Genomic DNA, 24,943 nt, shown 5'->3' with positions numbered 1-24,943 from the left:
AGTTAGGGTAGTTTGTCTGCCAAGTCAAAGCTGAAGTGTATCAAAATTCAAAATCAGTTCACAAAGCAGTTATAACTTGACCAATCATTTGAAAGTTTTCTTTGAAAATTATATTTTCCAGTAAGCTAGTGTATGATAAGGAACATAATAATGATTTCCCACAGATTGACACTTGGAAATGCAAAATAACCTCTCATATAGCCTTTGATTTTTTTTTTTTTTATGTTAAAGGAATACCTTTATACATGGTTTTCTATCTTTGGTTTTAAAATAATATTATTTTAACATCAAAAACTTGTATATATTTTAATAATATCCAAAAGAATATAATTCTATTTTCCCTTCTAAAAACCATTTATTACAAGATCTTTGAAAGAGAACTTTACCTAAATATTGTGTCCAATTTAAAATCATACATTTCAGGAAATGAGGAAACAGGCTAGAGAGCATTTAACATGATTAGAGGGGTGGGGAAATTGTTTTTAGGCTAATAATGTAAAGAAGTTGTCATTATTTATTCTGGAAAGATAAATCAAAAGGGGTAAATGAATAACTGTCTTTGAATACGAAAAAAAAAGCTATTTATAAGGTGACATTCTTTCGCTCATTTGTTCTTCATCTTCCCAGGTGTGGACTGAAAAAAAAAATGGACTTTATTTGTTGTGAAGGAGGAATTCACACATGGGGAAGATGTCTTTGCTGGTACGGTAGATCAAATGCTGACCTAGGTTACCAAGGGTTGTTAGGTTGCTGTGAATCCTTAATCCCTAGGGAATCACTAAATTTGATAGACAACTATATGATTTGAATGATTTAGGTAGTGGTGCCTGGTATTGAATCCCTTGAAGAGATGAAAGTTGTGGTGTTTTTCTCATTTATGGTTCAATGATTTTATTGAATCAGATATTGCGTATTCAAATAGATAGGGAGAAGTTAGTTCTCCCTAAATTAAGCACAGAGACAGATAACACGTTTCTAAGAGTTTTATTTATTACACGGTCATCTGATATCTTCTTAAAAAATTGTATTTGCCTTCCAGTGGGCTCCTATACCATGCTGCACATGCATCCATTGAAGTATTTAATATGTTGCATTGGGGTATATATTTATTTCTTTCACTAGATAGTAATTTTCTGACAGTTAAGATCATGGTGAAAATTGTTTGCATTCCTGGAACCTAGCACAATGTTGCACATGATGCCTGCAATTACAATGTGGCAGATGAAAGGAAAAAGGAAGAAAGCAAATAGGAAAGAAGAAATTTCTGGCTCGTGTCTAAAAAGCTGATCCTGTAATTTTGGCTTTTAGCCATAAGGTGACAGAAGTATGCCACCATGAAGAAATTCATTTATTCACTATTTCATCCATTTAATCATGTTACACACTATTAGGAGATGTCCTTTTCTTTTCCTCCAGGGCCATAATCTTTCTGGAGTCTTGATGACTAGAGAAAACAGTGAATAATCTGAAAAGCATCTCATACAATACATATTTGTCAGCTGAACAGCTGAAATCTTAGCAAGGTGAAAGTATATTGATGCTAAAATGGAACGTTCTCTGACAAATTTTCTCTCACATTCTTGCTTTTTAGTTTCTATATACACTTTTCTTACTCTGAGAGCCCTAATTTTAAGTTAATCTAATAAGAACATTTCAATTTAGCTGAAAGTATCTCTGCACTTTCAATGTTTCTTTGCTTTAAAATTTATACATATTTTCTCTTGATGGGGAGGCAAAAAAAACCCTTCCATTATTACAAAACTAGCTATCATTCATTGTGGTCCCGTTAAGATATCACTACATGTACGTTATTTTTTCTCTTGCCTTTAAATTTGATTTAATACATTCATTCACTTTTTAAAGATGAGGAAACTGAATTACCAAACATTTAAAGAATTTGCTTAATGTTACACATGAAGTTATGGGAAGAACTTGGGATTTGAACCTAGTTTGGCGTTCTCATAACTTTGGGCCCACCCATCAGAATTTATTCGTGTAGGATATTTTTTAAATTCATGTTTGCTGATGTCACAGATTTCATTTTTGTTTCAATTCACAGTCAATGTAGAGATGACCCAGCTGAGGAATATCTACTAGAATTCTTATCACAGTGTATTGTAATTGTTCATTTACTTGTCTGCTTAATAAAAACAATTGAATTCTCTGAGGGCAAAGTTTGGTCTTCTATCTGTGCATTCCCAACATCTGGTAAAAAGTATAATAGGTAGGAAATACTCCATGTGTACATTAAATAATTTAATAAATAAGGGTTCTTTTACCAAAGCTTAGGTTTCTTTTTCGCCTGCTCCTTTCCTCCATCCAAAGGCTCAGAAATAGTTTTCTTAAAGTGAGAATATTCTTGCAGCAGACACTGTTGCATACAAACCTCACTTTCTCCTATAACTTCAATTTTGTTTAGGTGTCAGGATGCTTTATGTTTCAGGGGAGTATGACACAGAGAGGGAATCAGTCAAGGTAACTTAATCCCCTTGTCAGCGGTTGAGTTCGGAGTGTGTAAGTGATACAGCACAAAATGCGAGAAAGTCTGTTGGGAGCCTACTGCAAGAGTTTTTCTTGCCTTTAAAAAGCAAAGTAAGGAAAAGATTTTTGTTCTTCTGTTGCATGTTTCAGTGTGAGGGTATGATGGTTGGGAGCTGCTTCAACCATTTGAAAGACAAAAACCAAAATAATTAGAATGGCAGAAAAGAAAGATGGAAGAACGTGACTACATTGTAATTTTCTGAATTAATAACCTTTGAAATTTCCTAATCCCTTCTGTTGGGATAGGTGATTCAGTCAGAGCAATTACCATATCTACCATTTGTTCACCTCAGTTTATTATAAACTTTCCTGTACAGTCAAATGTGGGCACAGCTGTGATAGGGAAGATTCCTTCCCTTAACTGGCAAACATCCAGGGACTTTCGTAGCAGTTAGGAAAGATCTAGATGACACTCATCTGGAGGGGGTGACTTAGCTGCTCCATACAAGTCCAGAACACACTTTAAAAAGCTACTCACCAGCTATGTTAGGCCAAGATAGGGACACAGAATCTTTGGTGTACTGGTAAAAATTTAACAACTGGTTTCCCTACAATAAAACAAAATGGTGCATATTTATATATTTATTATAAATTTTACAGATATAAAGAATGTATAGCATATGTTTTACAAATAATAATAAAGTATACAATACTCTTTATTGTAAGTACAATATAGCCAATTGATTCTCACATAGTGCTCTGTGGTTTTTGCCCAATTTGTATATCCACAGACAAGCTATAGTTGCAACCAATGAATGTCTTTCCAACATGACTGTTGGTTGATATTTTCATTTGCATTAAGAATAAGACAAAATGAAACTACAAAGAAGTATGTTGGAATTTCACTCATTTGCTAATGACATTACCAACTTCTTTGCTGAATCAGATAATGGTTTTCAAATACTGGAAGAATATTTCCTCAATATTGTGTGCTATTCACAATGGAACAGATACAGCCATAGTATACTTTAAGTTTACCCTGCAATATTAACATTTTCTCTATTACTTAAGTCTGGGCCATTAATAAATCAATTAATCAAGCCTTAGTTTATAGGGTTTGCCAGTTACTCTGGTGTAAATATTCTTGCAGTGGCTGACTTCAGGCTACCAACATGATGACAAAGCATGAAATTGGGAAGAGGTGTGTAGTGGCACACTATATTTTTCTGATATATAGAAATAAGAGAGGTAAATAATATCAAAATCAAAGATAATTGTAAGATACAGTAAGATAATTAGGAAGTGATGAGGTTTGAGCATTTAATACCTATAAAATTTACTGAATTGTAAATTTATATGACGTAATTTTTAGTAATAGCTGTGCTTAACAACCAGCTTGCAAAATTCCTGAGAATTAATCAGTTTTTGTGAGTTGGTATGGGCCAGCTCAAGCACACTGCTGCACCATATGTTTCATCACAGAAATAAGTGATTCATTTTCCTGGTTCAGTTTAGCTAAATTTGAGTAACAAATTATTTAGAACTCCCTGTTGCTATCAGATGTATTTGTTTTTAGGCAAATAATTCTACTGGCAGGCTGTTTTTTCCCTTTCGAGAGTTAATGCCAGTATAGACTGAATAAAGTAGTTGAGGACCAAAATCTAATTATTTTAATATGCTCATGAGTGCCATTTTGCCCAAATTTTCCAAAATTTGGTAAATTTTACCCAAATTTACCATAATTTAAACTACTATGACTGCTATTATAAGTAATAATTGAAATCCCCTTCAAGAAATATATGTCAATCAAAACCTTGGAATTGGGAAATTGTTGTTTTGAGGGTTAAAATTTGGCAGATTATTTTTTGTGATAGTGGAATAAATATGTCTTACTTAAATTATGTTATTGTGAGCCTGAAACATCATATAATTTTACAATTTTTGTTTACAGATCAATTCAGGACTTCTTGTTAAATCTGATGAATATGTGTGAGTGATTTTCTTTTTATTCAGTCCATTAAATTTAGTGATTTAAGATGAGTATAGCATCGACTTTTCAGGTTTATTTAAGTCAGACAGGGAACAAAATAAAGGGGCTGGAAAATGATATGAAGTTTTACAATATTGTCCTATAATTTGTCTTCTTCCAATTTAGGTTCAGAAATAACATCTCATTATGTTCCTATTCCTGTAGAGAATTCCTGATATTTATAAAACTTTCCTTATTGGGGATGTTTTTCAAAGTCTTGATTGTATGCACCATTTCATTTGTTTTGTTCTAAAATACATCAATGGAAAGAAAAGAAACTACAGAAATAATCTTTCCCTCTTTAAATTTCATATTAAATAAAAGAGGATTTATTTTTGAACCTGATCAACCAGCTGGTGTAGAAGAAAGGATACATAAATTTGGCATTAGATACAACAATAATTCTGCTCCAAGCTTTTGAGAAACACATGGGAATTAATTGTCACTGAAACTGAGCCCTCTCTTATCTCAGTAGGGTCAGGAAACAGAGAAATAATTCTTTTTTCCATAGCTCCAGACTGGGATCTAACTGAATTTGCCCATTCTGGCTTACTGACTTGTGTTTACAGATACATCACAGTTGAATGCATGAGCAACTACCTACATGGATTTTTAAATAGGAGAAAAATAGTTTGGCTGTACTGTCATGAATGTATTCCAATTGCTATAGACATAATACTGTTAATCTTGGCCAGTTTGACACAAGTGTCTGGGCAATTCAAGAACAACCTTTTCTATTACCTAATTATTCACATAATTGAGGAAAATGGGGTTATTATGCTGACCTCTGTATTTAAACCCACGCTTTCATTTTGTTGGTGTTTGCAGAGACTTAACTTGAGAAATTATTCTTAATATTAATTTTATACATGTTTTCTCAACTTATGGTCTTTATAAATACATAAAACAGATCTTTTTTCCTAAGAATTTTTCTGCTTCTAATATCTCTGTACTGAAATCATTATGAAATGGTTAGGTATTTCCTCAGTAATAATTTATAAATATCTCAATTTGAGAAACTTTTAAATACAAACTGTAAGATTCAGAAGTTCTATCTTTAAGTATTTCTACTGATTATTAATGCTTAATGAATATGCTTATTTTTTCCAAAAAATATGTTAATAATTTTAAAGTCTTTCTCCCCAAAAATGATTCCACTAGAATATGTCTTGATTAAAAGAATATACATCCTGGACCTATTTTCACTTGTCCGACCAATGAAATGTCATGTGCATATAATTTTTGATAATTTCTGAGGCATTTAAAAAGAGAATTTTATTTACCAATACAGATTATTTGCCACATAATGAAACAGTAGATTCTGGTACACTGGAGAATCCTCTACACACCAAACATCAAGGAGAAAAAGACTTTTTTTTTCTTTTTTAAAGGAATTCCTGTATTTATTTATTTATTATTATTTATTTATTTATTTTATTATTTTTAGCTGTGTTGGGTCTTCGTTTCTGTGCAAGGGCTTTCTCTAGTTGCGGCAAGTGGGGGCCACTCTTCATCGCGGTGCGCGGGCCTCTCACTATCGCAGCCTCTCTTGTTGCGGAGCACAGGCTCCAGACGCGCAGGCTCAGTAGTTGTGGCTCATGGGCCCGGTTGCTCCGCGGCATGTGGGATCTTCCCAGACCAGGGCTCGAACCCGCGTCCCCTGCATTGGCAGGCAGACTCTCAACCACTGCGCCACCAGGGAAGCCCAGAAAAAGACATTTTTAGGACTAAATGCTGGAAAGTTTTTTTCTTACTGACGGGTTGATGCAAAATAAGCCAAAAGCAGAGCTGATGGCTGAGGGAAACACTCCAATATATTAGGTTACAGAACCTGCCAAACTGCCTTTCTCCTTTCCTCTCATTAAAAAGCCAGAAGACTGTATAAATGGCTAGATTTAATTTAACACCTTGGTTGTTATTTTTTGTACCCTCAAGATAGCTGCTGTCAATTTTTCCTCTCACTCTGCAACACAGCCGTAGTGACTAAGAGCATAGATATGGAATCTGTGATGATGAATTTCATGTGTCAACTTGACTGGGCTAAGGGATGCCCAGATAGCTGGTAAAACATCATTTCTGGAGGTGTCTGTGAGGGTGTTTCCAGAAGAGATTAGCGTTTGAATCAGTAGACTGAGTAAAGAAGATCTGCCCTCTCCAATGTGGGATCGCATCATTCACTTTGTTGAGGGCCCAAATAGAACAAAAAAGGTGGAGAAAGGGTAAATTCTCTCTCTCTCCTTGAGCTGGGTCATCCATCTTCTCCTGCCCTTGCACATCAGAGCTCTCGGTTCTTGGGCCATCAAACTCTGGTACTTTCACCAGCAGCCCTTCTGGTTCTCACGCCTTTACTCTTAGACTGAGAGTTACACCATAAACTCCCCTGGTTCTTCGGATTCAAAACGAATTGTATCACCAGCTCTCCTGTTTCTCCAGGAGATTGTGGAACCTCTCAGCCTGCATAACCATGTGAGCAAGTTCCTATAATATATTCCTCTTTATAGAGATCTCTATATATCCTATTGGTTCTGTTTCTCTGGAAATCTCTGACTAATATAGACTTGGACTGCGTGGCTTCATATTTTTACATATTTGCTTTTGTATTTGTAATTGTTCTTTATTTATATAGTGATTATTATGTGCCAGGCAATATATTAAGCACATTTACAAATATTAACTCATTTGGTCATAGCAGCAGAGCCAGCATTCGAAGCTAGGCATTCTATCTCAGAACCACACCCTCAACCTGTTCTCAGCTCTAAGATGTTGGGCAGGTGCTGCAATTTCTGTAAAATGCAGATAAAAATAGTATCTTTCTAATACGTTTTGGGTTTTGTTTATTTATTTTATTTATTTATTTTCCTTATTTTTTTTGGCTGCGTTGGGTCTTAGTTGCGGCACACTGGGATCTTTGTTGAGGCATGTGGGATCTTTTGGTTTCGGCGCGCGGTCTGCTTGGGTTTCTCTCTAGTTGTGGCATGTGGGTTTTGTCTCTCTAGCTGTGGCATGCGGGCTCCAGGGCACACGGGCTCTGTAGTTGTGGTGCGTGGGCTTAGTTGCCCCATGGCATGTGGGATCTTAGTCCCTTGACCAGGGATCAAACCCACATCTCCTGCATTGGAAGGCAGATTCTTCACCACTGGACCACCAGGGAAGTCCTTCTAATATGTTTTTGAAGAACAAATGAATTACTACATGTTAAGCACATATAGGGTGGTGGCTGGCCCTTAGTAAGTAATGTGTCACCATTCCTACCCTCCCCCACCTTCCATCCTTCCTCCAGGTCAACATCAGAATGGTGACTTGGTTACTCTCTGGCCATTATTAACAATTCCATTTCTTTTTTTTTATATGATTTTTTTGCTTCTGTCGTTTTGCCTTTTCTAAAACCTATTGGCTCTCTCTCTAAGTCATACATTCAAACTCTCTGAGAAAGAGAATCCCATTGATTTCATTAATCCATCAATCTATATAAGATTGCTAGCTTTTGAGTCAGCTTTTGAGTGATCTACATAGATTGCTAGCTTTTTAGTCTGTTACCCAACCCTGGACCCGTGATCTGTGGCGAGGGTGGCAGAGTCATGAAACAGCTTTTCTTAAATAGGAACAAATGCATAATATATTCTATCATTCTTCACTATGAAGATATGTTGCGTGCTACATTTTTAACTATGCCTGACTTATACTCCTTTCATGATAAATATGCTTTATTCATCAATTTAACTAATTGTGTTGCTTTCTTGAGATCTGGCCAAAGCATGCTCAGCCAGTAACACTCTGATCTACCTCAACGTGTAATTTCCTCATTGCTGCAGATTGCTTTGGCCTGTTTGCAAGGTAGCAAGCCTGATATTATCTTAGATTAGATTCTTGTTTTTTTTAATCGAATAATTTTATTTATTATTTGTATTAGGCAGGTAGAAGGTAACTTTTTATACAATCAAATATTATTTACTATTTATATGCATTAGTCTTGTCACTTAAAGTGATATATAAGTTTACAAGTACAGCAGAGTCCTCTCTGAGGCAAAACTGTCATTCGCAGTTGGGAATGGGTGATAAAGTGGCAGGACAAATGGTTTCCAGGCTTTTATTTGGATGTATTGATTTGAATTAGAGAAAGAAAACTGGAAAAGGTAAGCTCCTGAAGACAGAGACTGAAGGAGGGTGGGTATTTTCTGTCCCAACTCTCAGGTGTGCGTATGAGCCTTATTAAAACAGAGATGGCAAGCAGAAGCTGAAGATTCTAATTTTTATAAGGGATCTGAGGCAGACACACAAACTGTATGGCCTTAATGGACAGATAATGAGAGATGACACAGGGTATTTTCCCCATATCTGTAGAGGACAAGACAGCTCGGCCCAGTGAGGATGAAGTGCACTCAGTTCCATTTTTGTCACCTCTTTCTTTGGAACCTCTGGGGACAAATGGGAGACATGAATAAATAATCAGAGTTATTTCAGAATAGATCAGTGGAAGGAGTTTATGGGAGTCAACATCCTCAAAGGGTAAATATTAATGAAGGGATTTACTTAGTACATGCAAGGTGCACAAACATATGTCTGGAATGAATGATGAACTGAGGCAAAATAGTGTCAATGAACACATTAGAAATACGCCTAAGGATGAGGGGTATGATAATGTAGGGATGGGAGTAGAGATCAGGGACTAGACAGGTAGTAGCAACATATGACTGAAATTTGAGTTCTTATTGTTTATGTGACTTATTTTGAATCCACAGTTTGGTCGAACCTGAGAAAATATTAGTTACATATTGATTTCAAATAGGGTATTTCTTAATCACACTGAGAAAAATGTGTAATTCTACAAAAATGAGAGATTATAATCTCAGCATAAATGGAAACAGTGAAGTAACTTCTGAGGCTGGGTAATTTGTAAGGCAACTAGTTATTTTTCATTTTACTGTATGCCCCTGTTGGATTTTTCTTTCCTCAATATTGGATGGATTTATAAATCATATAATCAACTTTTTAAGCTTTCTATCGATATTGTTTTTTCATAACATGTACAGAGTAAAAAGTTAATTCACATATTTTACATTTATTAAATATCTAAATACCTGGTAAAAAAGAGTTTAAGTATAAACTTTTGTATCATGAGGATTATGATTGAAGCTGTTTTGCACATTTGGACTTAGACCCTTCTGATATAGAAAAAAAGAGACAATATTTGATGAGTATCTCTATTTTTGGTATTTTCCAAGATTCACTCTACTTAATGAGTTAAGATATCCAGGAGTTATTCTCATTCTCCCTGTAGCTATGACTCTTGGAGTTTTAATTTAATGTAAATTAAAGCGGAAACCAGGTGGGTGGAGGAAAGTTTGATGACGATGACGGTAATGAAGCTGACCACGATGATGATGATTTAGCCACATTTTATATGGTGCCCTAGAGAAGTTAAGCAGAGTTTCATTTAACAAATTACCATAATTTTTTCAGTCTCCTCCTTCCATAGTAGCCACTAGATTCATAAGAAAGGGTGAGGGTAGAGGAAACATCTTAGGAATTTGTTGTTTCAAATTTCACCTTGTATCTTAATAGGTTTCAGATCCTTTCTTTTCCAGTTACCGTGTTCACTTTTTTCATTTTCCAAACACAACATGACTTGATATCCTATGCCATACCTCTATAATATGAAACACATAGGGAAAAGCATTCTTTACCTCTCCCAGTAACCTATGGGTTTATCCCTACAATATGCCGGCAAGTCAGATCACAGCTTGGAGATAAGATAGCAGTTCTGGGGAGCTTTAAACAAACAAACAAACAAACAACAAAAACAGTGTCCTAGGCACAACCCAGATTAATTAAAATTAGCTAATTAGCTAATCTAAAATTAGTTTTAGATCAATGAGCAGCAAGTTAGAGACCCACTCAGCTATGATCTGAGTAGTCCTTGAAGGTACCACTTTGCTTTTTGATTTATCTATGATTCCATAGCTGACCAACTCTTCTTCTAATTCAGGCAGACTATGTTTAGATATGTTAATAGACTTCCTGACTTGGAAGTCATTCAGCATTCTTAAGGTGACTTTGTATATGTCTATCCGGATTTATTATGAGTTGATTTATAGACTTATCTTAAGGAGGAAACCTTGTTTTCTTTGGGGATAGTTGTTGGGGGGAGAAGGGGTGTATTTATGTCATCAGTTGTAGAAAAATGTAGAAAGATAATAACAAAAGTATACCACCACAGGAATTATTTTCAAGTAATATGAAAATGAATGGTACCTAGAACATAGTAGGCTCTCATTAAATTTAATTCCTTTACCTCCTAGCAGTAGAATTGGCTGAGTAGATTTTAGGGAGAAACAAATTTGCCTGATATTTGTCTTAATAGAACTCTTTACATTGCTATAAAAATACTTGACATTTGCAATTTCACAGGGAAATATTAGGGGTTTCTAGAACTTTCAAAAATTGTATGGTTTGTGCAAATAGAACAGAACATTTGGGTCAGATTATTTATGATCTCTTTAGCTGGCCATCCTAAAAGACTTAGACCTGTGGAAAGAGCTCTGCTACTTGGGTGGGTGGCTATGCAGACATTATTTCCCATCACAGAGGGGAAACTGATCCATTTTCTCACTAATGAGGGCTTGAAGATCCTTTCTTTGTTCTTGTAACTTTCAGGATTTATTTTTCTTTTCATTCTTTTGGATAATGTAGTCTAATAGAAATTTTTATTAATAAGTTGGGGAATTAGGAGGAAAAAAGTATAATATTGAATTGTTTGAAAATTCTCTGAAGTTATGGAAAATCCCCCCCCCCCCCACAGTTTAGACAGTTCAAAAGCTATTTAAGCTTCCATTCAATTTCCAAACCTTCTACACAGGGAACATTTTTATTTTTCTGTGTAATAGACTTCATAGCTTATCTTCAAAGAAAGTTGGCTTTGAGGCACTTTATGTGGCTGCTTCAGAAGTATCCTTTTATATGTGTTGACTTTGATGTTTAATTATTACAAAGCAATTAAACACAATTAAATTGAGTGACATGGACATATATACACTACCAATTGTAAAATAGGTAGCTAATGGGAAGCAGCCACATAGCACAGGGAGATCAGCTCGGTGCTTTGTGTCCACCTAGAGGGGTGGGATAGGGAGGGTTGGAGAGAGATGCAAGAGGGAGGAGAAATGGGGATATATGTATATGTATAGCTGATTCATTTTGTTATACAGCAGAAACTAACACACCATTGTAAAGCAATTATACTCCAGTAAAGATGTTAAAAAAAAGCTATTATAAAAAAAAAATTGTGTTGATGTTTTCTTGAATTGTTTACCTGCTACTTTCATTGACATTCATTCTAGTTCAATTATCATATATCAATATTTAGTTGTATTATATGCTTTTTATGTCTGTTACTGTTATGGGAGGTATATTTTATCACTTAATTGGAAAAGTTTCCGGGTGCTCTTTAAGGCCTTTTAAAATTCTTAGTTTTAATTAGTCAAATGTGTGAGGAATGTAAGAGTTATGCTATTTGGGGTAATATTAATGGGGCAAATTATCAGTCAACTCATTTCATCCTAGGTTAAATAACAGTTAATTTAACTGAAAAAGCCAGAGCTTCACTCACTTCAAGCAAGGCTTGATCTAGTGTCTGGTAATATCATTGGGGACCAAATTTCTTTCTGTCACTCTGTCTGTTTTGGATTCAAATTCATTGTAAGATTGCCTCCCTTTGTGGCTCCAAGAGGGTTATCAGCTACTCCCAGGGCTGCATGATTCCTTAAGTATGTCCATCAGCATTCTCTACGATGGCTTAAGATTCACTACGGATGTCCAGTTTAGGTCACATGTCTAATCTAAGCCAGTCACCGTGCATTTAGATATGAAATATACTGATTGCTTTGCCTAGGTTATGAGCCATTGATCTACCCCTGGTTCCAATGATGGTATCAACTTCCTGGGAACATTACTGTACATGGTATTAGTGATCTATTGCTGTATTAAAAAACAATTCAAACACTGTTTTGAAACAACCACATTTATAATTTCATAGTTTCTGTGAGTCAGTAATATGGGCATGTCTTGACTGGGTTCTCTGTTTCAGGGTCTCTCACAAGCTGGAATTCAGGTGTCAGTGGGGACTATCTATAGTCATCTCAAAACCCAACTGGGAAAATATCTGCTTCCAAGCTCACTTGGGTGGCTGTTGGCAGAAGTCAGTTCCTCATGCATTATTGGCTTGACGGTTCCTTGTTAGCTATTGGATGTATGCAACTCTCAGCTCCTTGTTACATGGGCCTCTGTAGCATGACAGCTTGTTTCATCAAAGCTGCAAATCAAGAAGGCAATAAAGAATACCAGCAAGAGGGAAGTCATAGGATTTTTACAACCTAATAACGGAAGTGTCATTCCAGCATTTTGGTCATATTCCATTTACTAGAAGAAAATTACTAGGTCCAGCACCCAAGCACAGGGAGGGTATTACCCAAAGGGATGAATATCAAGAGGCAGGGATCCTTGTGAACCATGTCAAAAGCTGCGTACTATACTGCCTAGATTCACCTTGTCTAGACTTTGGCTCTTTTACATATGACTGACTGATTGACAAATAATGTTGAAGTTATGTCCACTCATAAACTCAGTTTATCCATACTTGAGTTAAAAATCTCAGCTATGTGATTCCTTTTAAAGTAAAAATATTTATCTCTTTTTCTATCAGGCATGCATAGGTTAAACAGAGATCAATTGCAATAAGAAGAAAAGTAATCATCAAATTACTGAGGGCAGTAGGCTTGGAAAATGGATTTTATTTCATTCAGTAGTGTCTAAGTTTTAAATTGCTAATTGTAAGTACCTAGAGACCCTTTAACTGATCCTAGGCAAATATCCTAAAAATTGGACATGTTCTTTTAATTACTTTAGGGTACCCAAATTATAGCAAAATAAGTGATTGATCTATGAAGGGCAGTAACCCTGACATCTATCAGTCGTCTCTGATCTGGAGCCAATTCTGGCAATAGAGATATGAAAATGTTTCTTCCTTAGCATTTACTTATTACCAGTAGTTGAGGTTTGAGGTCTGCATGTCTGTTAGAGAAGTGAGGTAGAATATTTGAATTCTATAGACCTCCCAGCCCATATCAGAGGAAATATTTTAATGATTTCATAAATAAATAAAACCACATGCCAATACTAGCTTCCTGACTCCCCGTGTTCTCTGACTTTTCCTGGGACTGATTTTCAGTGGGGATATTGAGGTATGTGAACTACTCAAATTAAAAACCAAACAACTCACTATCATGGGAGAGTTCAGAACCACTCTGTTGGAGGCTTAGAAATGGCTTCTTAGAGGTATGGCTGGGTGGATGACACCATTGGCCTGAATGTGTAGCTCTGATTTCCACTGTGACCGGGTAAACCATATAGCCTCTCTGCATATACATTTTCTCATTCATAAAAGAAAGATGCTAAAACATCCACCCTCTTCACCATGACTTATCAAAGCTTTTCTGAATCAAATATGAGTGTTTCAGGACTGAAAAGGACTTTTCAGTCCTTTCAATGCAGCACTGAGATTTACAAGAACCATTTTTTTTCCAGTTTAATTTCTACCTGAATTTGATACATTTATATTAAATTTTTATGTAGATGAAAATTTCAGCATCTTAATTGCTGGTTACTTTTAGTAATATTTACTAAACATTTATTATGTATATAAGTGTTTTTTGAATTCAGTACATTGGCTTACAGTCTAGTGATGAAGGAAAAAAAATGTCTAAGAAAGAAAGGCAGTTCAAAGCAGTGAGTCTTAGGTTTATGAAAATAGGTGGATTTTAAAATGTGGAGATGATGGGATGATAGGTCAGAACTTTTACTTCAGAGGGAAAAATAGGAGCTAAATATGGGATGGCAGAAATGCACAAGAAGGGAGCACAGCCAACCCTCTCAATCTGACTTGACTTGCACAGAAGGTACATACAATAAAGTCCTAAAAGTTGAAGTTATTAAGTGGGCTTGGAGTCAGACTCTGGGTAAGCTTGAAGGCCAGATGATGGAGTTTCCATGTTATTTTGTGAGATGAGAGTGATTAGGGGTTCTGAGTGACACGGTTGAAAGGAGAGAGGCAGAGTTAAGAGGCTGGTGTCATAGTCCATAAGTGGGCTGCTGTACTAAGTATGGTTTTCCATACAAGCAGCTGCTCAGTTAAAAATAAATAAATAATGGAATGACTAGCCCTGAAAATAACTTCCAGCCTTAAGTAGCTGACATCACTTGAAATTATTTTCTCATTAAATTTGTATCTAATAGGTCAATTGCAGCTTTCAAGCTATTGTCTTTCCTTTTGGAAAAACTCAATATTTTGAAAGAAAAGGTAATTTTTCGGTTGTTTCCGATGTCTTCCTTGTTCCTGCTACAGGATTTTTTTTTGTTTAAATAGAGCTCTATTCTTTCAGCCAAAGAAGATTTTCTTTTCTTTCTTTTTTTTTTTTTTTGTCTCCACCATCAGACAGTGAATTTATAATCCTGTATTTGTGACATTGTGTCTGTTTCCATGGGAATGAATGTAATAGAGCATATTTAGCACTATGGACTTGATCCAGCTAAAAATATCTGTTAGAGCCTGAAATATGAGGCAGTATAAAGCCAAGGGTGTTGGCTCTGCCTGGGTGTTGATGTCTTCATTGAAAATGCCAGTTTTCTGTGAAAGTCAGAAAACAATTAAAATGGCATAGAAAGGGACATCTCTACAGAGGTGGCTGTAGGGCCACCTGAACTAGGTTGTTGGGTTTGTTCCTAAGGATGCTTAGGAAGGTATGTACGTTACTAACTATACCCAAGTGAGAAGATCCTTCAGGCTCCCTGTTTCAGAAGTATGATTTTAACTGCAGTAGAAAAAGAAGTAAGGAATACTAGCATGGAGAAGATGTAGCATTCACCTCCTGCTAAGAACCTATTGCCTTTAAATTCTTGTTCAAGCACACACAAAAGTTACAGAGAGACAGCGTTGCACTGTTTACCAAGAATAACATTCTCTAACATTAAGTGCAAACTAGCCCCAAACTAGGGGGCCAAACTAAACCCCCAAAACTAATTTTTTGGTGATATGGAATATTTACATGGTATACCAATCTTTGAACAAGAATAGTATTTCAGTACTTTTATATTTAGTTCAAGTAATTACCCTTGAGAATACCTTTAATGATTTTTTTAATAAAATTTTTTTCCAGATTTATTGAAATATAATTGACATATAACATTGTGTAGGTTTAAGGTGTGCAATGTGATAATTTGATACACTTATTATTGAGAAATTGTTACCATAGTAGGGTTGGTTAGCACCTCCATCACCTCATGTAATTATCGTTTCTTTTTTCTTTTTTTTGTTAAGAACATTAAAGATCTATTCTCTTAGTAACTTTCAAGTATATAATACAGCATGGTAACTATAGTTACCATGCTGTACATTAGATTCCCCAGAACATATTCACATTCTTCTTATAACTGGAAATTTGTACCCTTTGACTGACATCTCCTCATTTTCCCTCCTCCCTGCCCCTGGCACCCACCATTCTAATCTCTGTTTCTCTGAGTTTGTTTGTTTTTTTTTTACAAACACTTATATAGTGATATCATATCATGTTGGTGATATCATATAGTATTGCTTTTCCTCTGCCTGTCTTATTTCACTGCATAATGCCCTCAAAGTCCATCCATGTTATTGCAAATGGCAGTATTTCCTTCTTTTTTGTGGCTGAATAATACTCCATTATATCCATCTGTCTGCCTATCTATCTATCTACCTGTCTGTCTATCTATCTATCATCTGTCTCCCATCTTCTTTATCTGTTCACCTGCAGAGGGACACTTAGGTTGTTTCCATGTCCTGGCTATTGCAAATAATGCTGCAGTGAACATGGAAATGCAGATATCTCTTCAGGTTTCTGATTTCAGTTATTTCCGCTAAATATCCAAAAGTAGATTGCTGGATCGTATGGTAGCTCTACTTTTAATTTTTTTAGGAACGTCCACACCATTTTCCATAGTGACTATACCAATTTACATTCCCATCAAGAGTGCACACGGGTTTCCTTTTATCCATATCCTCTCTGATACTTTTCTATCCCTTTTTGATAATAATCACCTAACAAGTGTGAGGTAGTATCTCATTGTGATTTTGAGTTGCACTTCTCTCATGATAATTAATGTTGAGCATCTTTCCATGTACCTGTTGACCATTTGTATGTCTTCTTTGGGAAAATGTCTATATAGTTCTTCTGTCCATTTTTAAATCAGATTGTGTGTGTGTGTGTGTGTGTGTGTGTGTGTGTGTTTTCTTTATATATTTTGGGCATTAACCCCTTATCAGAAATGTGATATGCAAATATTTTCTCCCATTCTGTAGATTGCATTTTTTATTTTGTAATTTGTTTCTTTTGCTGTGCAGAAACTTTTTAGTTTGATGTAGTCCCATTTGTTGATTTTTGCTTTAGTTGTTTGTGCTTTTGGTGTCATATCCAAAAAATTATAGCCAAAATCTATATCAATAAATTTTTCCCTATGTTTTCTCCTAGGAGTTTTATGCATCTGAGTTTTCTGTTTAAGTCTTTAATACATTTTGAGGTAATTTTTGTGTATGCTGTAAGGTAGGGGTCCAATTCATTCTTCTGCATGTGATTATCCAATTTTCCCAGTAGAATTTTTTTTTAATTTTCTAATGGATTGTAGTTGATTTACAATGTTGTGTTAGTTTCTGCTGTACAGCAAAGTGAATCAGTTGTACATATACATATATCCACTCTTTTTTCAGATTCTCTTCCCATTTAGGTCATTACAGAGTATTGAGTAGAGTTCCCTGTGCTATACACTAGGTCCTTATTAGTTATTTGTTTTATTTATATTTTTTGTATTTAAACAAAATTTTTTTCCCTTATTTTTACAGTAGTTCCTTGTTGGTTATCTATTTTAAATACAGCAGTGTGTACATACAAATCCCAAACTCCCAGTCTATCCCTCCCTCCCCACCCTTCCCCCTATAAGTTCATTCTCTAAGTCTGTGAGTCTGTTTCTGTTTTGTAAATAAGTTCATTTGTATCATTTTTTCTAAGATTCTACATATAAGTGATATCATATGATATTTGTCTTTCTCTGTCTGACTTAACTTCACTTAGTATGATAATCTCCAGGTCCACCCATATTGCTGCAAATGGTATTATTTCATTCTTTTTAATGGCTGAGTAATATTCCATTGCATATATGTACCACATCTTCTTTATCCATTCATCTGTCAGTGGACATTTAGGTTGCTTCCGTGTGTTGGCTGTTGTAAACAGTGCTGCAGTGAACATTGGGGTGCATGTATATTTTCAAACATGTTTTTCTCTGGATAAATGCCCAGGAGTGGGATTGCTGGATTATATGGTAGCTCTATTTTTAGTTCTTTAAGGAAACTCCATACTGGTCTCCATAGTGGCTGTACCAATTTACATTCCCACCAACAGTGTAGGAGGGTTCTCTTTCCTCCACAACCTCTCCAGCATTTGTTTATAGATTTTTTTTTTTTTTTTTGGCTGCACCGTGTGTCTTGCAGGATCTTCATTCCCCTACCCGGGATCAAATCCATGCCCCCTGCAGTGGAAGTGTGGAGTCCGAACCACTGGACTGCCAGGGAATTCCCTATTGTTTATATATTTTTTGATGATGGCCATTCTGACTGGTGTGAGGTGATATCTTATTGTAGTTTTGATTTGCATTTCCCTAATAATTAGTGATGTTGAGTATCTTTGCATGCGCCTCTTGGCCATCTGTATGTCTTCTTTGGAGAAATGTCAATTTGGGTCTTCTGCCCATTTTTTGATTGGGTTGTTTGTTTTTTGGCTATTGAGCTGCATGCGCTGTTTGTAAATTTTGGAGACTAATCCAATTTTCCCAACAGAATTTATTGAAGAGGTATGCCTTCCCCATTGAGAATTCTTGGCTCCCTTGTCAAAGTAAGTTGACTGTATATGGGAGAACTTACTTCTGGGCTGTTGATCCTGTTTCGTTGGTTTATGTTTTTATTTTTATGCTAGTATCATACTGTTTTTATTTGTAGTATAGTTTGAAATTAGGAATTGTGATGCCTCCAGCTTTTTTCTTTCTCAGGATCGCTTTGGCTATTTGGGGTCTTTCGTGGTTCTATATAAAGTTTAGGATTGTTTTTTCTATTTCTGTGGAAAAACACTGTTGGGATTTTGATAGGGATTGCATTGAATCTATAGATGACTTTGTGTATTGTAGGTATTTTAGCAATATTAATTTTTCTGATATATTAACATGGGATATCTTTTCATTTATTTGTATCTTCTTCAGTTTCTTTCATCAACACCTTGTATTGTAGTTTTTAGTGTACAAAGCTTTCACCTTCTTGGTTAAATTTATTTCTAAGTAATTTATTGTTCTTAATGCTATTGTGAATGGGATTATTTTCTTTATATATTTTGTTGTTATTGTATAGAAATGAATTTGATTTCTGTATGTTGATTTTGTATCCTGCAACTTTACTGAATTTTTCATTAATTCTAACAGTTTTTTTCGTGGAGTCTTTAAGATTTTCTATATATAATGTCATATCATATGCAGACATATAATTTCACTTCTTCATTTCTAATTTAGATGCATTTTATATCTTTTTCTTGCCTAGTTGCTCTGGCTAGGACTTCCAGTATTATGATGAACAGTAGAGGTGAGAATGGGTACTCTTGTCTTGTTCCTAATCTTATAGGATAAACTTTAAACCTTTCACCGTGGACTTGCCATGTATGGCTTTTATAATGTTGAGGTACCAAATTTGCTGAGAGTTCTTAATCAACAAAGGATGTACTTTTTCTGCATCTTTTGAGATGATCATATGATTTTGATCTTTCATTCTATTAATGTGGTGCATCACATTTATTGATTTATGTATGTTGAAACATCCTTATATACCAGGGATAAATCCTGCTTGATCATGGTCTGTAACCCTTTTAATGTGCTGTCGAATTTTTTTTTTTTTTTTGCTATTTTGTTGAAAAATTTTACATCTATATTCATTAGGGACTTTGGCCCATAGTTCTTTTCTTATAGTGTCCTATCTGTCTTTGGTATCAGGGTAATGCTGGGCTCATAAAATGAGTTTAGAAGTATTCCCTCCTCTTCTATTTTTTGGAAGAGTTGGAGAAGGATTGGTAGTATTTTTTAAATGTTTGGTAGAATTCACCAAGGTAACTATCTGGTCCTGAGCTTTTCTTTGTTGGGAGATTTTTGATTACAGATCAACCTTCTTACTTGTTAATGGTCTCTTCAGATTTTCTATTTCTTCATGGTTAAGTCTTGGTAGGTTGTATGTTTCTAGAAATTTATCCATTTCTTCTAGGTTATCCAATTTGTTGGCTTTAATTGTTCACTGTTGTCTCTTATGATTTTTTGTATTTCTTTGGTATGTCATAATGCCTTTTCTTTCATTTCTGATTTCATTTATTTGAGTCTTCTTTCTTTTTTTCTCAGTAAAGGTATCTAGCTAAAGGTTTGTCAAATCCGTTTATCTTTTAAAAATTAGCTTTTAGTGTAATTAATCTTCTATTTTTTTTTATTCTCGATTTCATTTATTTCTGCTCTGATATTTGCAGTTTCCTTCCTTCTACTGACTTTGGGCTTAGTTTGTTCTTCATTTTCTAGTTCCTCGAGGTAAAGTTAGATTGTTTATTTAAAATCTTTTTTTGGTCTTAATGTAGACATTTTCCCCTGTAAACTATCTTCTTAGAACTGCTGTTGCTACAACCCACAAGTTTTGGTATGTTATGTTTTCATTTTCATTTTTTCCCAGATATTAAAAATTTTTCTTTTTTATTCTTCTTTGACCCACTGGTTGTTCAGAAGTGTATGTTTGATTTCCACATATTTGTGAATTTTCCAGTTTTCTCCTGTTATAGATTTCTAGTTTCATACGATTGTGGTCAGAAAAGATACTTGGTATGACTCTAGTCTTCTTAAATTTACTAAGACTTGTTTTGTGACCTATCACATGATCTATCCTGGAGAATGTTTAGTGTGCACTTGAGAAGAATGTGTATTCTACTGCTATAGGTTGGAATGTTCTATATATGTCTATTAGGTTTATTTGGTCTAAAGTGTAGTTCTAGTCCAACATTTCCTTATTAAGGTTTTTGTCTGTATGATGTATCCATTGTTGAAAGTGGGGTATTAGAGTCCCCTAATACTGTTGTATTGTCTGTTTCTCCCATCACATCTGTTAGTATTTGCTTAATATTTGTAGGTACTCTGATGTTTGCTGCATATATATTTACATTTGTTATATTCTCTTTATGAATTGATGCCTTTATTATTATGTAATGACCTTCTTTGATTCTTGTTACAGTTTTTGGCTTAAAGTGTATTTTGTCTGCTATAAGTATAGGCACCCTCACTGTCTTTGTTTCCACTTGCATAGCATGTCTTTTTACTTCCCTAAACTTTGAGCCTATGTGCATTTTTAAAGTTAAAGTGAGTGTCTTGTAGGCAGCCCATAGTTGGGTCTTTCGAAAATCTTTATCTAGCCACTCTTTGCCTTTTGATTGGAGAATTTAATCCATATACATTTAGAGTAATTTTGTTAAGTAAGGACTTACTAATGTCATCTCAATGCTTTCTTGCTGTTTTGTAGTTCATTTGTTCCATCCTTCCTCTCTTGCTGCTTTCCTTTGTGAATTGCTGATTTTCTGTAGTGATAAACTTGATTTCCTTCTCTTTATCATTTGTGTATTTACTGTAGGTTTTTGCTTTGTGGTTACCATGAGGCTTACATAAAACATTTTATAGTTATAACAGTCTTTTTATGCTGATAACAACTTAACTTTGATTACATGCAAATGTTTATCCTTTTATTCCTCCCACATATATTTTTGATGTCTCAGTTTTCTTCTTCTTTATATCGTGTATTTATTAACAAATTATTGTAGCTATAGTTATTTTTAATACTTTTGTCCTTGAGCTTTTATGCTGGAGTATATGTGTTTAATATACCACTATATTACATTATTAGAGTATTCTGAATTTGACTATATGTTTACCTTTACTGGTTTGCCATATATTTCAATGGTTTTTTGTTAATTTCTTATTCAATAAATTTAACATGTAACATTGTGTAAGTTTAAGGTGTACAGTGTGTTACTTTGATACATTTATATATTGTAATATAATTGCCAGTGTAGCAATATTTATCACATTACATAATTATACCATAATATTATTGTCTATATTCATTATGCTGCTCATTAGAGCTCTATGGCTTAGTTACTCCTCATTACAAAGTTGTATCCTTAAACACCATCAATCTTATCCCCCCATGGTAACCACCATTTCCTCTCTGTTTTTTACAGGTTTGGCTCTTTTAGATTTCACATATAAGTTATATCATACTGTACTTGCTTAAAATAGTGTGCTCAAGGTCCATCCATGTTGTTGCAAATGGCAAGATATCTTCCTTTCTCATGGCTGAATAATATTCCAAATAATGGTATTTGTTATTGTTAATAACTCAAAAGCCTGATTACAATGAACATATTAATAAGTGTACTGAGTATTGACCACTTAGTATATATCTGACTCTGTTCTAAGTTCTTGATGTAAACCATCTCTAACTCTCATGATAATCTTCTAAAGAAGTGAGTGTTATAAACCCTACTTTTCAGATGAGGAAATGGAAATTCAGTGAGTTTAAACAGGTTGTCCAAAGTAATACAACTACTAAATTGCAAAACCAGCACTGCCCAGGTCATGCCGAAATCAGTGTTACATGCTGAACCATTTGTATGGTTAAAGCTTAGAGAGTACTTGAGGGATAGTAGACTAGTACTAGGATATGAACTGGAAGGGTAGGACCCTATGTTGTCAGTTATGTAAGTAAGAGACAGCCTCTCATTCACCCCTTTACTTCTGATACAATCCTCGCACAGGTTCCAGAGAGGAGGAGCTCAGTAATCATCTGCTGAATAAGGAAAAGGAACTGGACCACAGACTGGCAGCTCAGTGCTGTTCCATCACCCTAAACCTTGGAGTTGGCCCCTCATTACTAACCTTACCTCTCACTTTGCTGCCAGTATTCTAACAGGAGTTTTTTTCTTTTTAAAAAATATTTTCATATATTTTATGTTACTGATTGGTGTCCTTTATTTTCAGCTTGAAGAATTCCTTTCAGTATTTCCTATAAAGCAGGTCTAGTGGTGATGAACTCCACCAGCTTTTATTTATCTGGGAAGTATTTATCTCTCCTTCGTTTCCAAAGAAAAACTTTGCTGGTATTCTGGTTGGTAGTTTTTTTTTTTTCTTTCTTTCAGCACATTAAATTTAGCAACCCACTCTCTCCTGGACTGTAAGGTTTCTGTTGAGAAATATGCTTATAGCTATATGGGAGTGCCCTTGTTAGGTACAAGCTACTTTTGTTGCTTTTAAGATACTTTCTTTGTCTTTGATTTATAGTAACATGTCTTGGAGAAGATCTCTTTAAATTGAGTTTGTTTGGTGACCTATGAGCTTCATGAATTGTGGATACCAAATCTCTCCCCAATTTGGAAAGTTCTCTGCCATTATTTTTTTAAAATAAGTTTTCTTCCCCCTTCTCCCTCTCTTCTCCTTCCTAGGACTACAATAATTTGAAGAATATTACTTTTGATGGTATCCTATGTAGTGTTTCTTCACTCTTTTTTATTCTTTTATCTTTGTTCTCATCTGATTAGACAACTTCAAAGATCCTGAACTCTAATTCACAGATTCTTTCTTCTGCTTGATTCTTCTGTTGATGCTCTCTATTACATTTTTTCCCTACTTCATTCATTGTATTCTTCAGCTCCAGAATTTGTGTTTGGTTCTTTTTCATGATTTCTATCTCTTAATTAAACTTTTCATTTTTTTCATGTATAATTTTCATTATTTTATTGAATTGTCTCTTTGTGTTTTCTTGTAGCTCATTGACTTTCCTTAAAGCAGATATTTTGAATTCTTTATTGGGTAAACTGCACATCTCCATGTCTTTGTGGTCAATTATTGGAAGATTATTGTGATCTTTTGGTGGTGTGTTCTTTCCCTGATTTTTCACTTTTCTTGAAGTCTTGTATTGCTGTCTTCACATTTGAAGTAGTGATTATCTCTTCTAGTCTCTATTAACTCTCTTTGGGAAAGAAATACCTTCTATCAGCTGCTAGAAATTCTGAGGCTTTCTCAGACCTCCTATGGATATGCCTGCTTGATGTTTCTTTCTCACTCTTGTGACAGAATGCTTAAGCCTGTATACCTTTTCTCAATTCTGCAAAGCACCAGCCGGGGTGCTGACAGCCTCCCTTTTACTTTCCCAAGGGCAGAGGTAAAGCTCAAGCTTGTTGTTTCCTCCCTGGCCCACAGATTCTGGCTGGATTTCTGCAAATGCTCACTAGGTGTCTGTCAAACCTTGCTGTCATTGCTGTTGGGAGCATGCATAAGGAGCTGGCTACAGGATGGCGGTATATATGAGTAAAATGTGTAGAGTACTGGGGGTGCCCATTGCCTGGTTGGGGGATCTATGCACCAGGCATCCCCAGTGGCTCATGGGCAAGCTTATTAATAGAGTCTGCAATGTAGTTTGTAGGATCCATGTCCCTTTAACACCTTCTGAAGGTCCTATCTGCTGCTTTCTCAGTCTCTTCTCACTTCCTGGACTCATGGATGGGGTGAGAGAGAAATGGGCCTCTTTGGCAAGATCCTGTACAGCTGGGGAAGCCAGGTACTCACTCACACACTTTTACTTTTCCTTGCAGGAGAAATCACAGGCTGAGATGATCTCTCTTGGCACTGAGCAGTGCCATGTCGGGGGAGAGGATAATGCAGATAAAGTCAAACTGTTCCTCTTACTCTCTCTAATGTGTCCAAACTTCTATTTTTTTTTCTCCAATGGTTTTCTGAAACTTCTACACTGGAAAGCTATATTTCCACAAAAGCTCTTTGTCTGTGAGTGATTGTCTAAGACAGTGTTCTCCAAAGGCTCCTGGACTGTGGCGAAGAGGGGCTGGAGCCAGTTCATAAGACACTGCAGGGTCCACAGCTGGGACTGAGGTCTATGTGCCTGTTATCCAGTGCATGGATGGGCAAGGCTCCTTCTGGGTCCTGTGGCATATTGTGTTGAATCCTGTAGCTCCCACAAAGGTACTTTTATCTGTGGATGAATGCCAAATTATTGTTGGGGAAGGGATACAAGAGGGTGTTTTGTTCAGCTCTGTTGCTGACATCACTCCAAGGAGCTCTTTGATTCTGGATTTTTAAAAAGGAATGTGGAAAGATTATTTAAGGACAGTTGAAACTTTACTATGAAATGAACAACTATTTTATTTGTTACCAATTAATCATGGTGAACACCTGTGAGTCACTGCTTCTTATAGATTTTCCTTGTTTTCTTGTAGCCATATCTTGAAT

At 35.4% G+C, this 24,943-nt stretch overlaps 1 protein-coding gene and 1 long non-coding RNA gene across 7 annotated transcripts in view; one reads left to right on the top strand and one right to left on the bottom strand.

Annotated features, from left to right (window-relative positions):
- The window catches only part of TMTC2 (transmembrane O-mannosyltransferase targeting cadherins 2), an 874,097-nt gene that overhangs the window by 621,394 nt on the left and 227,760 nt on the right, over window positions 1-24,943 (top strand). The gene's annotated exons all lie outside the window — the stretch shown is intronic.
- Window positions 1-24,943, bottom strand: part of LOC309640462 — a 263,908-nt gene that overhangs the window by 110,475 nt on the left and 128,490 nt on the right. The gene's annotated exons all lie outside the window — the stretch shown is intronic.

Source organism: Balaenoptera physalus (assembly GCF_965194825.1).
Source record: "Balaenoptera physalus genome assembly, chromosome: 13".
Lineage (NCBI taxonomy): Eukaryota > Metazoa > Chordata > Mammalia > Artiodactyla > Balaenopteridae > Balaenoptera > Balaenoptera physalus.
The sequence above is the reverse complement of the archived record's forward strand: the minus strand, read 5'-3'. Positions and strand labels throughout refer to the sequence as shown.